Genomic DNA, 14,971 nt, shown 5'->3' with positions numbered 1-14,971 from the left:
TTCCATGGATGCACACCATTGCGCTCAAGATGGTCTGAGACCTGTCCCAGTACCCTATGCCTAATACATCCCATGCCCTCGGAGTTTCCATGGATGCACACCATCGCGCTCAAGATGGTCTGAGACCTGGCACAGCACCCTATGCCTAATACATCCCATGCCCTCGGAGTTTCCATGGATGCACACCATCGCGCTCAAGATGGTCTGAGACCTGGCCCCGTACCCTATGCCTAATACATCCCATCCCCTCGGAGTTTCCATGGATGCACACCATCGCGCTCAAGATGCTCTGAGAACTGGCCCCGTACCCATTGCCTAATACATCCCATGCCCTCGGAGTTTCCATGGATGCACACCATTGCGCTCAAGATGGTCTGAGACCTGGCCCAGTACCCATTGCCTAATACATCCCATGCCCTCGGAGTTTCCATGGATGCACACCATCGCGCTCAAGATGGTCTGAGACCTGGCCTAGGGTATGCACACCATCGCGCTCAAGATGGTCTGAGAACTGGCCCAGCACCCTATGCCTAATACATCCCATGCCCTCAGAGTTTCCATGGATTCACACCATCGCGCTCAAGATGGTCTGAGACCTGGCCCAGTACCCTATGCCTAATACATCCCATGCCCTCTGAGTTTCCATGGATGCACACCATCGCGCTCAAGATGCTCTGAGAACTGGCCCAGTACCCTATGCCTAATACATCCCATGCCCTCGGAGTTTCCAAGGATGCACACCATCGCGCTCAAGATGGTCTGAGACCTGGCCCCGTACCCTATGCCTAATACATCCCATGCCCTCGGAGTTTCCATGGATGCACACCATTGCGCTCAAGATGGTCTGAGACCTGGCCCAGTACCCTATGCCTAATACATCCCATGCCCTCGGAGTTTCCATGGATGCACACCATCGCGCTCAAGATCGTCTGAGACCTGGTCCAGTACCCTATGCCTAATACATCCCATGCCCTCGGAGTTTCCATGGATGCACACCATCGCGCTCAAGATGGTCTGAGAACTGGCCCAGTACCCTATGCCTAATACATCCCATGCCCTCGGAGTTTCCATGGATGCACACCATCGCGCTCAAGATGCTCTGAGAACTGGCCCAGTACCCTATGCCTAATACATCCCATGCCCTCGGAGTTTCCATGGATGCACACCATCGCGCTCAAGATGGTCTGAGAACTGGCCCAGTACCCTATGCCTAATACATCCCATGCCCTCGGAGTTTCCATGGATGCACACCATCGCGCTCAAGATGGTCTGAGAACTGGCCCAGTACCCTATGCCTAATACATCCCATGCCCTCGGAGTTTGCACACCATCGCGCTCAAGATGGTCTGAGACCTGGCCCAGTACCCTATGCCTAATACTTCCCATGCCCTCGGAGTTTCCATGGATGCACACCATTGCGCTCAAGATGGTCTCAGACCTGGCCCAGTACCCTATGCCTAATACATACCATGCCCTCGGAGTTTCCATGGATGCACACCATCGCGCTCAAGGTGGTCTGAGAACTGGCCCCGTACCCTATGCCTAATACATCCCATGCCCTCGGAGTTTCCATGGGTGCACACCATCGCGCTCAAGATGGTCTGAGACCTGGCCCAGTACCCTATGCCTAATACATCCCATGCCCTCGGAGTATCCATGGATGCACACCATCGCGCTCAAGATGGTCTGAGAACTGGCCCAGTACCCTATGCCTAATACATCCCATGCCCTCGGAGTTTCCATGGATGCACACCATCGCGCTCAAGATGGTCTGAGAACTGGCCCAGTACCCTATGCCTAATACATCCCATGCCCTCGGAGTTTCCATGGATGCACACCATCGCGCTCAAGATGGTCTGAGAACTGGCCCAGTACCCTATGCCTAATACATCCCATGCCCTCGGAGTTTGCACACCATCGCGCTCAAGATGGTCTGAGACCTGGCCCAGTACCCTATGCCTAATACTTCCCATGCCCTCGGAGTTTCCATGGATGCACACCATCGCGCTCAAGATGGTCTCAGACCTGGCCCAGTACCCTATGCCTAATACATACCATGCCCTCGGAGTTTCCATGGATGCACACCATCGCGCTCAAGATGGTCTGAGACCTGGCCCAGCACCCTATGCCTAATACATCCCATGCCCTCGGAGTTTCCATGGATGCACACCATCGCGCTCAAGATGCTCTGAGAACTGGCCCCGTACCCATTGCCTAATACATCCCATGCCCTCGGAGTTTCCATGGATGCACACCATTGCGCTCAAGATGGTCTGAGACCTGGCCCAGTACCCATTGCCTAATACATCCCATGCCCTCGGAGTTTCCATGGATGCACACCATCGCGCTCAAGATGGTCTGAGAACTGGCCCAGCACCCTATGCCTAATACATCCCATGCCCTCGGAGTTTCCATGGATTCACACCATCGCGCTCAAGATGGTCTGAGACCTGGCCCAGTACCCTATGCCTAATACATCCCATGCCCTCTGAGTTTCCATGGATGCACACCATCGCGCTCAAGATGCTCTGAGAACTGGCCCAGTACCCTATGCCTAATACATCCCATGCCCTCGGAGTTTCCATGGATTCACACCATCGCGCTCAAGATGGTCTGAGACCTGGCCCAGTACCCTATGCCTAATACATCCCATGCCCTCTGAGTTTCCATGGATGCACACCATCGCGCTCAAGATGCTCTGAGAACTGGCCCAGTACCCTATGCCTAATACATCCCATGCCCTCGGAGTTTCCAAGGATGCACACCATCGCGCTCAAGATGGTCTGAGACCTGGCCCCGTACCCTATGCCTAATACATCCCATGCCCTCGGAGTTTCCATGGATGCACACCATTGCGCTCAAGATGGTCTGAGACCTGGCCCAGTACCCTATGCCTAATACATCCCATGCCCTTGGAGTTTCCATGGATGCACACCATCGCGCTCAAGATGGTCTGAGACCTGGCCGAGTACCCTATGCCTAATACATCCCATGCCCTCAGAGTTTCCATGGATGCACACCATCGCGCTCAAGATCGTCTGAGACCTGGTCCAGTACCCTATGCCTAATACATCCCATGCCCTCGGAGTTTCCATGGATGCACACCATCGCGCTCAAGATGGTCTGAGAACTGGCCCAGTACCCTATGCCTAATACATCCCATGCCCTCGGAGTTTCCATCGATGCACACCATCGCGCTCAAGATGCTCTGAGAACTGGCCCAGTACCCTATGCCTAATACATCCCATGCCCTCCGAGTTTCCATGGATGCACACCATCGCGCTCAAGATGGTCTGAGAACTGGCCCAGTACCCTATGCCTAATACATCCCATGCCCTCGGAGTTTCCATGGATGCACACCATCGCGCTCAAGATGGTCTGAGAACTGGCCCAGTACCCTATGCCTAATACATCCCATGCCCTCGGAGTTTCCATGGATGCACACCATCGCGCTCAAGATGGTCTGAGAACTGGCCCAGTACCCTATGCCTAATACATCCCATGCCCTCGGAGTTTGCACACCATCGCGCTCAAGATGGTCTGAGACCTGGCCCAGTACCCTATGCCTAATACATCCCATGCCCTCGGAGTTTCCATGGATGCACACCATCGCGCTCAAGATGGTCTGAGACCTGGCCCAGTACCCTATGCCTAATACATCCCATGCCCTCGGAGTTTCCATGGATGCACACCATCGCGCTCAAGATGGTCTGAGACCTGGCCCAGTACCCTATGCCTAATACATCCCATGCCCTCGGAGTTTCCATGGATGCACACCATCGTGCTCAAGATGGTCTGAGAACTGGCCCGTACCCTATGCCTAATACATCCCATGCCCTCGGAGTTTCCATGGATGCACACCATCGCGCTCAAGATGGTCTGAGAACTGGCCCAGTACCCTATGCCAAATACACAAATACATCCCATGCCCTCGGAGTTTCCATGGATGCACACCATCGCGCTCAAGATGGTCTGAGAACTGGCCCAGTACCCTATGCCTAATACATCCCATGCCCTCGGAGTTTCCAAGGATGCACACCATCGCACTCAAGATGGTCTGAGAACTGGCCCCGTACCCTATGCCTAATACATCCCATGCCCTCGGAGTTTCCATGGATGCACACCATCGCGCTCAAGATGGTCTGAGAACTGGCCCCGTACCCTATGCCTAATACATCCCATGCCCTCGGAGTTTCCATGGATGCACACCATCGCGCTCAAGATGGTCTGAGAACTAGCCCCGTACCCATTGCCTAATACATCCCATGCCCTCGGAGTTTCCATGGATGCACACCATCGCGCTCAAGATGGTCTGAGAACTGGCCCAGTACCCTATGCCTAATACATCCCATGCCCTCGGAGTTTCCTTGGATGCACACCATCGCGCTCAAGATGGTCTGAGACCTGGCCCAGTACCCTATGCCTAATACATCCCATGCCCTCGGAGTTTCCATGGATGCACACCATCGCACTCAAGATGGTCTGAGACCTGGCCCAGTACCCATTGCCTAATACATCCCATGCCCTCGGAGTTTCCATGGATGCGCACCATCGCGCTCAAGATGCTCTGAGAACTGGCCCAGTACCCTATGCCTAATACATCCCATGCCCTCGGAGTTTCCATGGATGCACACCATTGCGCTCAAGATGGTCTGAGAACTGGCCCAGCACCCTATGCCTAATACATCCCATGCCCTTGGAGTTTTCATGGATGCACACCATCGCGCTCAAGATGGTCTGAGACCTGGCCCAGTACCCTATGCCTAATACATCCCATGCCCTCGGAGTTTCCATGGATGCACACCATCGCGCTCAAGATGGTCTGAGACCTGGCCCAGTACCCTATGCCTAATACATCCCATGCCCTCGGAGTTTCCATGGATGCACACCATCGCGCTCAAGATGGTCTGAGACCTGGCCCAGCACCCTATGCCTAATACATCCCATGCCCTCGGAGTTTCCATGGATGCACACCATCGCGCTCAAGATGGTCTGAGACCTGGCCCAGTACCCTATGCCTAATACATCCCATGCCCTCGGAGTTTCCATGGATGCACACCATCGCGCTCAAGATGGTCTGAGACCTGGCCCCGTACCCTATGCCTAATACATCCCATGCCCTCGGAGTTTCCATGGATGCACACCATCGCGCTCAAGATGGTCTGAGACCTGGCCCAGTACCCTATGCCTAATACATCCCATGCCCTCGGAGTTTCCATGGATGCACACCATCGCGCTCAAGATGGTCTGAGACCTGGCCCAGTACCCTATGATTAATACATCCCATGCCCTTGGAGTTTCCATGGATGCACACCATTGCGCTCAAGATGGTCTGAGACCTGTCCCAGTACCCTATGCCTAATACATCCCATGCCCTTGGAGTTTCCATGGATGCACACCATCGCGCTCAAGATGGTCTGAGACCTGGCACAGCACCCTATGCCTAATACATCCCATGCCCTCGGAGTTTCCATGGATGCACACCATCGCGCTCAAGATGGTCTGAGACCTGGCCCCGTACCCTATGCCTAATACATCCCATGCCCTCGGAGTTTCCATGGATGCACACCATCGCGCTCAAGATGCTCTGAGAACTGGCCCCGTACCCATTGCCTAATACATCCCATGCCCTCGGAGTTTCCATGGATGCACACCATTGCGCTCAAGATGGTCTGAGACCTGGCCCAGTACCCATTGCCTAATACATCCCATGCCCTCGGAGTTTCCATGGATGCACATCATCGCGCTCAAGATGGTCTGAGACCTGGCCTAGGGTATGCACACCATCGCGCTCAAGATGGTCTGAGAACTGGCCCAGCACCCTATGCCTAATACATCCCATGCCCTCAGAGTTTCCATGGATTCACACCATCGCGCTCTAGATGGTCTGAGACCTGGCCCAGTACCCTATGCCTAATACATCCCATGCCCTCTGAGTTTCCATGGATGCACACCATCGCGCTCAAGATGCTCTGAGAACTGGCCCAGTACCCTATGCCTAATACATCCCATGCCCTCGGAGTTTCCAAGGATGCACACCATCGCGCTCAAGATGGTCTGAGACCTGGCCCCGTACCCTATGCCTAATACATCCCATGCCCTCGGAGTTTCCATGGATGCACACCATTGCGCTCAAGATGGTCTGAGACCTGGCCCAGTACCCTATGCCTAATACATCCCATGCCCTCAGAGTTTCCATGGATGCACACCATCGCGCTCAAGATGGTCTGAGACCTGGCCCAGTACCCTATGCCTAATACATCCCATGCCCTCGGAGTTTCCATGGATGCACACCATCGCGCTCAAGATCGTCTGAGACCTGGTCCAGTACCCTATGCCTAATACATCCCATGCCCTCGGAGTTTCCATGGATGCACACCATCGCGCTCAAGATGGTCTGAGAACTGGCCCAGTACCCTATGCCTAATACATCCCATGCCCTCGGAGTTTCCATGGATGCACACCATCGCGCTCAAGATGCTCTGAGAACTGGCCCAGTACCCTATGCCTCATACATCCCATGCCCTCGGAGTTTGCACACCATCGCGCTCAAGATGGTCTGAGACCTGGCCCAGTACCCTATGCCTAATACATCCCATGCCCTCGGAGTTTCCATGGATGCACACCATCGCGCTCAAGATGGTCTGAGACCTGGTCCAGTACCCTATGCCTAATACATCCCATGCCCTCGGAGTTTCCATGGATGCACACCATCGCGCTCAAGATGGTCTGAGAACTGGCCCAGTACCCTATGCCTAATACATCCCATGCCCTCGGAGTTTCCATGGATGCACACCATCGCGCTCAAGATGCTCTGAGAACTGGCCCAGTACCCTATGCCTAATACATCCCATGCCCTCGGAGTTTGCACACCATCGCGCTCAAGATGGTCTGAGACCTGGCCCAGTACCCTATGCCTAATACATCCCATGCCCTCGGAGTTTCCATGGATGGACACCATCGCGCTCAAGATGGTCTGAGACCTGGCCCAGTACCCTATGCCTAATACATCCCATGCCCTCGGAGTTTCCATGGATGCACACCATCGCGCTCAAGATGGTCTGAGACCTGGCCCAGTACCCTATGCCTAATACATCCCATGCCCTCGGAGTTTCCATGGATGCACACCATCGCGCTCAAGATGGTCTGAGAACTGGCCCGTACCCTATGCCTAATACATCCCATGCCCTCAGAGTTTCCATGGATGCACACCATCGCGCTCAAGATGGTCTGAGAACTGGCCCAGTACCCTATGCCAAATACATCCCATGCCCTCGGAGTTTCCATGGATGCACACCATCGCGCTCAAGATGGTCTGAGAACTGGCCCAGTACCCTATGCCTAATACATCCCATGCCCTCGGAGTTTCCAAGGATGCACACCATCGCGCTCAAGATGGTCTGAGAACTGGCCCCGTACCCTATGCCTAATACATTCCATGCCCTCGGAGTTTCCATGGATGCACACCATCGCGCTCAAGATGGTCTGAGAACTGGCCCCGTACCCATTGCCTAATACATCCCATGCCCTCGGAGTTTCCATGGATGCACACCATCGCGCTCAAGATGGTCTGAGAACTGGCCCAGTACCCTATGCCTAATACATCCCATGCCCTCGGAGTTTCCTTGGATGCGCACCATCGCGCTCAAGATGGTCTGAGACCTGGCCCAGTACCCTATGCCTAATACATCCCATGCCCTCGGAGTTTCCATGGATGCGCACCATCGCGCTCAAGATGGTCTGAGACCTGGCCCAGTACCCATTGCCTAATACATCCCATGCCCTCGGAGTTTCCATGGATGCGCACCATCGCGCTCAAGATGCTCTGAGACCTGGCCCAGTACCCTATGCCTAATACATCCCATGCCCTCGGAGTTTCCATGGATGCACATCATCGCGCTCAAGATGGTCTGAGAACTGGCCCAGCACCCTATGCCTAATACATCCCATGCCCTCGGAGTTTTCATGGATGCACACCATCGCGCTCAAGATGGTCTGAGACCTGGCCCAGTACCCTATGCCTAATACATCCCATGCCCTCGGAGTTTCCATGGATGCACACCATCGCGCTCAAGATGGTCTGAGACCTGGCCCAGTACCCTATGCCTAATACATCCCATGCCCTCGGAGTTTCCATGGATGCACACCATCGTGCTCAAGATGGTCTGAGACCTGGCCCAGCACCCTATGCCTAATACATCCCATGCCCTCGGAGTTTCCATGGATGCACACCATCGCGCTCAAGATGGTCTGAGACCTGGCCCAGTACCCTATGCCTAATACATCCCATGCCCTCGGAGTTTCCATGGATGCACACCATCGCGCTCAAGATGGTCTGAGACCTGGCCCCGTACCCTATGGCTAATACATCCATGCCCTCGGAGTTTCCATGGATGCACACCATCGCGCTCAAGATGGTCTGAGACCTGGCCCAGTACCCTATGCCTAATACATCCCATGCCCTCGGAGTTTCCATGGATGCACACCATCGCGCTCAAGATGGTCTGAGACCTGGCCCAGTACCCTATGATTAATACATCCCATGCCCTTGGAGTTTCCATGGATGCACACCATTGCGTTCAAGATGGTCTGAGACCTGTCCCAGTACCCTATGCCTAATACATCCCATGCCCTCGGAGTTTCCATGGATGCACACCATCGCGCTCAAGATGGTCTGAGACCTGGCACAGCACCCTATGCCTAATACATCCCATGCCCTCGGAGTTTCCATGGATGCACACCATCGCGCTCAAGATGGTCTGAGACCTGGCCCCGTACCCTATGCCTAATACATCCCATCCCCTCGGAGTTTCCATGGATGCACACCATCGCGCTCAAGATGCTCTGAGAACTGGCCCCGTACCCATTGCCTAATACATCCCATGCCCTCGGAGTTTCCATGGATGCACACCATTGCGCTCAAGATGGTCTGAGACCTGGCCCAGTACCCATTGCCTAATACATCCCATGCCCTCGGAGTTTCCATGGATGCACACCATCGCGCTCAAGATGGTCTGAGACCTGGCCTAGGGTATGCACACCATCGCGCTCAAGATGGTCTGAGAACTGGCCCAGCACCCTATGCCTAATACATCCCATGCCCTCAGAGTTTCCATGGATTCACACCATCGCGCTCAAGATGGTCTGAGACCTGGCCCAGTACCCTATGCCTAATACATCCCATGCCCTCTGAGTTTCCATGGATGCACACCATCGCGCTCAAGATGCTCTGAGAACTGGCCCAGTACCCTATGCCTAATACATCCCATGCCCTCGGAGTTTCCAAGGATGCACACCATCGCGCTCAAGATGGTCTGAGACCTGGCCCCGTACCCTATGCCTAATACATCCCATGCCCTCGGAGTTTCCATGGATGCACACCATTGCGCTCAAGATGGTCTGAGACCTGGCCCAGTACCCTATGCCTAATACATCCCATGCCCTCGGAGTTTCCATGGATGCACACCATCGCGCTCAAGATCGTCTGAGACCTGGTCCAGTACCCTATGCCTAATACATCCCATGCCCTCGGAGTTTCCATGGATGCACACCATCGCGCTCAAGATGGTCTGAGAACTTGCCCAGTACCCTATGCCTAATACATCCCATGCCCTCGGAGTTTCCATGGATGCACACCATCGCGCTCAAGATGCTCTGAGAACTGGCCCAGTACCCTATGCCTAATACATCCCATGCCCTCGGAGTTTCCATGGATGCACACCATCGCGCTCAAGATGGTCTGAGAACTGGCCCAGTACCCTATGCCTAATACATCCCATGCCCTCGGAGTTTCCATGGATGCACACCATCGCGCTCAAGATGGTCTGAGAACTGGCCCAGTACCCTATGCCTAATACATCCCATGCCCTCGGAGTTTGCACACCATCGCGCTCAAGATGGTCTGAGACCTGGCCCAGTACCCTATGCCTAATACTTCCCATGCCCTCGGAGTTTCCATGGATGCACACCATCGCGCTCAAGATGGTCTCAGACCTGGCCCAGTACCCTATGCCTAATACATACCATGCCCTCGGAGTTTCCATGGATGCACACCATCGCGCTCAAGGTGGTCTGAGAACTGGCCCCGTACCCTATGCCTAATACATCCCATGCCCTCGGAGTTTCCATGGGTGCACACCATCGCGCTCAAGATGGTCTGAGACCTGGCCCAGTACCCTATGCCTAATACATCCCATGCCCTCGGAGTATCCATGGATGCACACCATCGCGCTCAAGATGGTCTGAGAACTGGCCCAGTACCCTATGCCTAATACATCCCATGCCCTCGGAGTTTCCATGGATGCACACCATCGCGCTCAAGATGGTCTGAGAACTGGCCCAGTACCCTATGCCTAATACATCCCATGCCCTCGGAGTTTCCATGGATGCACACCATCGCGCTCAAGATGGTCTGAGAACTGGCCCAGTACCCTATGCCTAATACATCCCATGCCCTCGGAGTTTGCACACCATCGCGCTCAAGATGGTCTGAGACCTGGCCCAGTACCCTATGCCTAATACTTCCCATGCCCTTGGAGTTTCCATGGATGCACACCATCGCGCTCAAGATGGTCTCAGACCTGGCCCAGTACCCTATGCCTAATACATACCATGCCCTCGGAGTTTCCATGGATGCACACCATCGCGCTCAAGGTGGTCTGAGAACTGGCCCCGTACCCTATGCCTAATACATCCCATGCCCTCGGAGTTTCCATGGGTGCACACCATCGCGCTCAAGATGGTCTGAGACCTGGCCCAGTACCCTATGCCTAATACATCCCATGCCCTCGGAGTATCCATGGATGCACACCATCGCGCTCAAGATGGTCTGAGAACTGGCCCAGTACCCTATGCCTAATACATCCCATGCCCTCGGAGTTTCCATGGATGCACACCATCGCGCTCAAGATGGTCTGAGACCTGGCCCAGTACCCATTGCCTAATACATCCCATGCCCTCGGAGTTTCCATGGATGCACACCATCGCGCTCAAAATGGTCTGAGACCTGGCCCAGTACCCTATGCCTAATACATCCCATGCCCTCGGAGTTTCCATGGATGCACACCATCGCGCTCAAGATGGTCTGAGACCTGGCCCAGTACCCTATGCCTAATACATCGCATGCCCTCGGAGTTTCCATGGATGCACACCATCGCGCTCAAGATGGTCTGAGACCTGGCCCAGTACCCTATGCCTAATACATCCCATGCCCTCGGAGTTTCCATGGATGCACACCATCGCGCTCAAGATGTTCTGAGAACTGGCCCCGTACCCTATGCCTAATACATCCCATGCCCTCGGACTTTCCATGGATGCACACCATCGCGCTCAAGATGGTCTGAGAACTGGCCCATCACACTATGCCTAATACATCCCATGCCCTCGGAGTTTCCATGGATGCACATCATCGCGCTCAAGATGCTCTGAGAACTGGCCCAGTACCCATTGCCTAATACATCCCATGCCCTCGGAGTTTCCATGGATGCACACCATCGCGCTCAAGATGCTCTGAGACCTGGCCCAGTACCCATTGCCTAATACATCCCATGCCCTCGGAGTTTCCATGGATGCACACCATCGCGCTCAAGATGGTCTGAGAACTGGCCCAGTACCCTATGCCTAATACATCCCATGCCCTTGGAGTTTCCATGGATGCACACCATCGCGCTCAAGATGGTCTGAGACCTGGCCCAGTACCCATTGCCTAATACATCCCATGCCCTCGGAGTTTCCATGGATGCACACCATCGCGCTCAAGATGGTCTGAGACCTGGCCCCGTACCCTATGCCTAATACATCCCATGCCCTCGGAGTTTCCATGGATGCACACCATCGCGCTCAAGATGGTCTGAGAACTGGCCCCGTACCCTATCCCTAATACATCCCATGCCCTCGGAGTTTCCATGGATGCACACCATCGCGCTCAAGATGGTCTGAGACCTGGCCCAGTACCCTATGCCTAATACATCCCATGCCCTCGGAGTATCCATGGATGCCCACCATCGCGCTCAAGATGGTCTGAGACCTGGCCCAGTACCCATTGCCTAATACATCCCATGCCCTCGGAGTTTCCATGGATGCACACGATCGCGCTCAAGATGGTCTGAGAACTGGCCCAGCACCCTATGCCTAATACATCCCATGCCCTCGGAGTTTCCATGGATGCACATCATCGCGCTCAAGATGCTCTGAGAACTGGCCCAGTACCCTATGCCTAATACATCCCATGCCCTCGGAGTTTCCATGGATGCACACCATCGCGCTCAAGATGGTCTGAGACCTGGCCCAGTACCCTATGCCTAATACATCCCATGCCCTCGGAGTTTCCATGGATGCACACCATTGCGCTCAAGATGGTCTGAGACCTGGCCCAGTACCCATTGCCTAATACATCCCATGCCCTCGGAGTTTCCATGGATGCACACCATCGCGCTCAAGATGGTCTGAGAACTGACCCAGTACCCTATGCCTAATACATCCCATGCCCTCGGAGTTTCCATGGATGCACACCATCGCGCTCAAGATGGTCTGAGACCTGGCCCAGTACCCTATGCCTAATACATCCCATGCCCTCGGAGTTTCCATGGATGCACACCATCGCGCTCAAGATGGTCTGAGAACTGGCTCCGTACCCTATGCCTAATACATCCCATGCCCTCGGAGTTTCCATGGATGCACACCATCGCGCTCAAGATGGTCTGAGACCTGGCCCCGTACCCTATGCCTAATACATCCCATGCCCTCGGAGTTTCCATGGATGCACACCATCGCGCTCAAGATGGTCTGAGAACCGGCCCTGTACCCTATGCCTAATGCATCCCATGCCCTCGGAGTTTCCAAGGATGCACATCATCGCGCTCAAGATGGTCTGAGACCTGGACCAGTACCCTATGCCTAATACATCCCATGCCCTCGGAGTTTCCATGGATGCACACCATCGCGCTCAAGATGGTCTGAAACCTGGCCCAGTACCCTATGCCTAATACATCCCATGCCCTCGGAGTTTCCATGGATGCACACCATCGCGCTCAAGATGGTCTGAGACCTGGCCCAGTACCCTATGCCTAAAACATCCCATGCCCTCGGAGTTTCCATGGATGCACACCATTGTGCTCAAGATGGTCTGAGACCTGGCCCAGTAACCTATGCCTTATACATCCCATGCCCTCGGAGTTTCCATGGATGCACACCATCGCGCTCAAGATGGTCTGAGACCTGGCCCAGTACCCTATGCCTAATACATCCCATGCCCTCGGAGTTTCCATGGATGCACACCATCGCGCTCAAGATGGTCTGAGACCTGGCCCAGTACCCATTGCCTAATACATCCCATGCCCTCGGAGTTTCCATGGATGCACACCATCGCGCTCAAGATGGTCTGAGAACTGGCCCAGTACCCTATGCCTAATACATCCCATGGCCTCGGAGTTTCCATGGATGTACACCATCGCGCTCAAGATGGTCTGAGACCTGGCCCAGTACCCATTGCCTAATACATCCCATGCCCTCGGAGTTTTCATGGATGCACACCATCGCGCTCAAGATGGTCTGAGACCTGGCCCAGTACCCATTGCCTAATACATCCCATGCCCTCGGAGTTTCCATGGATGCACACCATCGCGCTCAAGATGGTCTGAGAACTGGCCCAGTACCCTATGCCTAATACATCCCATGCCCTCGGAGTTTCCATGGATGCACACCATCGCGCTCAAGATGGTCTGAGACCTGGCCCAGTACCCATTGCCTAATACATCCCATGCCCTCGGAGTTTCCATGGATGCACACCATCGCGCTCAAGATGGTCTGAGACCTGGCCCCGTACCCTATGCCTAATACATCCCATGCCCTCGGAGTTTCCATGGATGCACACCATCGCGCTCAAGATGGTCTGAGAACTGGCCCCGTACCCTATGCCTAATACATCCCATGCCCTCGGAGTTTCCATGGATGCACACCATCGCGCTCAAGATGGTCTGAGACCTGGCCCAGTACCCTATGCCTAATACATCCCATGCCCTCGGAGTATCCATGGATGCACACCATCGCGCTCAAGATGGTCTGAGACCTGGCCCAGTACCCATTGCCTAATACATCCCATGCCCTCGGAGTTTCCATGGATGCACACCATCGCGCTCAAGATGGTCTGAGAACTGGCCCAGCACCCTATGCCTAATACATCCCATGCCCTCGGAGTTTCCATGGATGCACATCATCGCGCTCAAGATGCTCTGAGAACTGGCCCAGTACCCTATGCCTAATACATCCCATGCCCTCGGAGTTTCCATGGATGCACACCATCGCGCTCAAGATGGTCTGAGACCTGGCCCAGTACCCTATGCCTAATACATCCCATGCCCTCGGAGTTTCCATGGATGCACACCATCGCGCTCAAGATGGTCTGAGACCTGGCCCAGTACCCTATGCCTAAAACATCCCATGCTCTCGGAGTTTCCATGGATGCACACCATCGCGCTCAAGATGGTCTGAGACCTGGCCCAGTACCCTATGCCTAATACATCCCATGCCCTCGGAGTTTCCATGGATGCACACCATCGCGCTCAAGATGGTCTGAGACCTGGCCCAGTACCCTATGCCTAATACATCCCATGCCCTCGGAGTTTCCATGGATGCACACCATCGCGCTCAAGATGGTCTGAGACCTGGCCCAGTACCCATTGCCTAATACATCCCATGCCCTCGGAGTTTCCATGGATGCACACCATCGCGCTCAAGATGGTCTGAGAACTGGCCCAGTACCCTATGCCTAATACATCCCATGGCCTCGGAGTTTCCATGGATGTACACCATCGCGCTCAAGATGGTCTGAGACCTGGCCCAACCAGTACCCATTGCCTAATACATCCCATGCCCTCGGAGTTTTCATGGATGCACACCATCGCGCTCAAGATGGTCTGAGACCTGGCCCAGTACCCATTGCCTAATACATCCCATGCCCTCGGAGTTTCCATGG

Source organism: Ambystoma mexicanum, chromosome 14, assembly GCF_040938575.1.
Source record: "Ambystoma mexicanum isolate Mex_15411 chromosome 14, UKY_AmexF1_1, whole genome shotgun sequence".
In the NCBI taxonomy this organism is placed as follows: Eukaryota; Metazoa; Chordata; class Amphibia; order Caudata; family Ambystomatidae; genus Ambystoma; species Ambystoma mexicanum.
Note: the sequence above shows the minus strand (reverse complement) of the source record.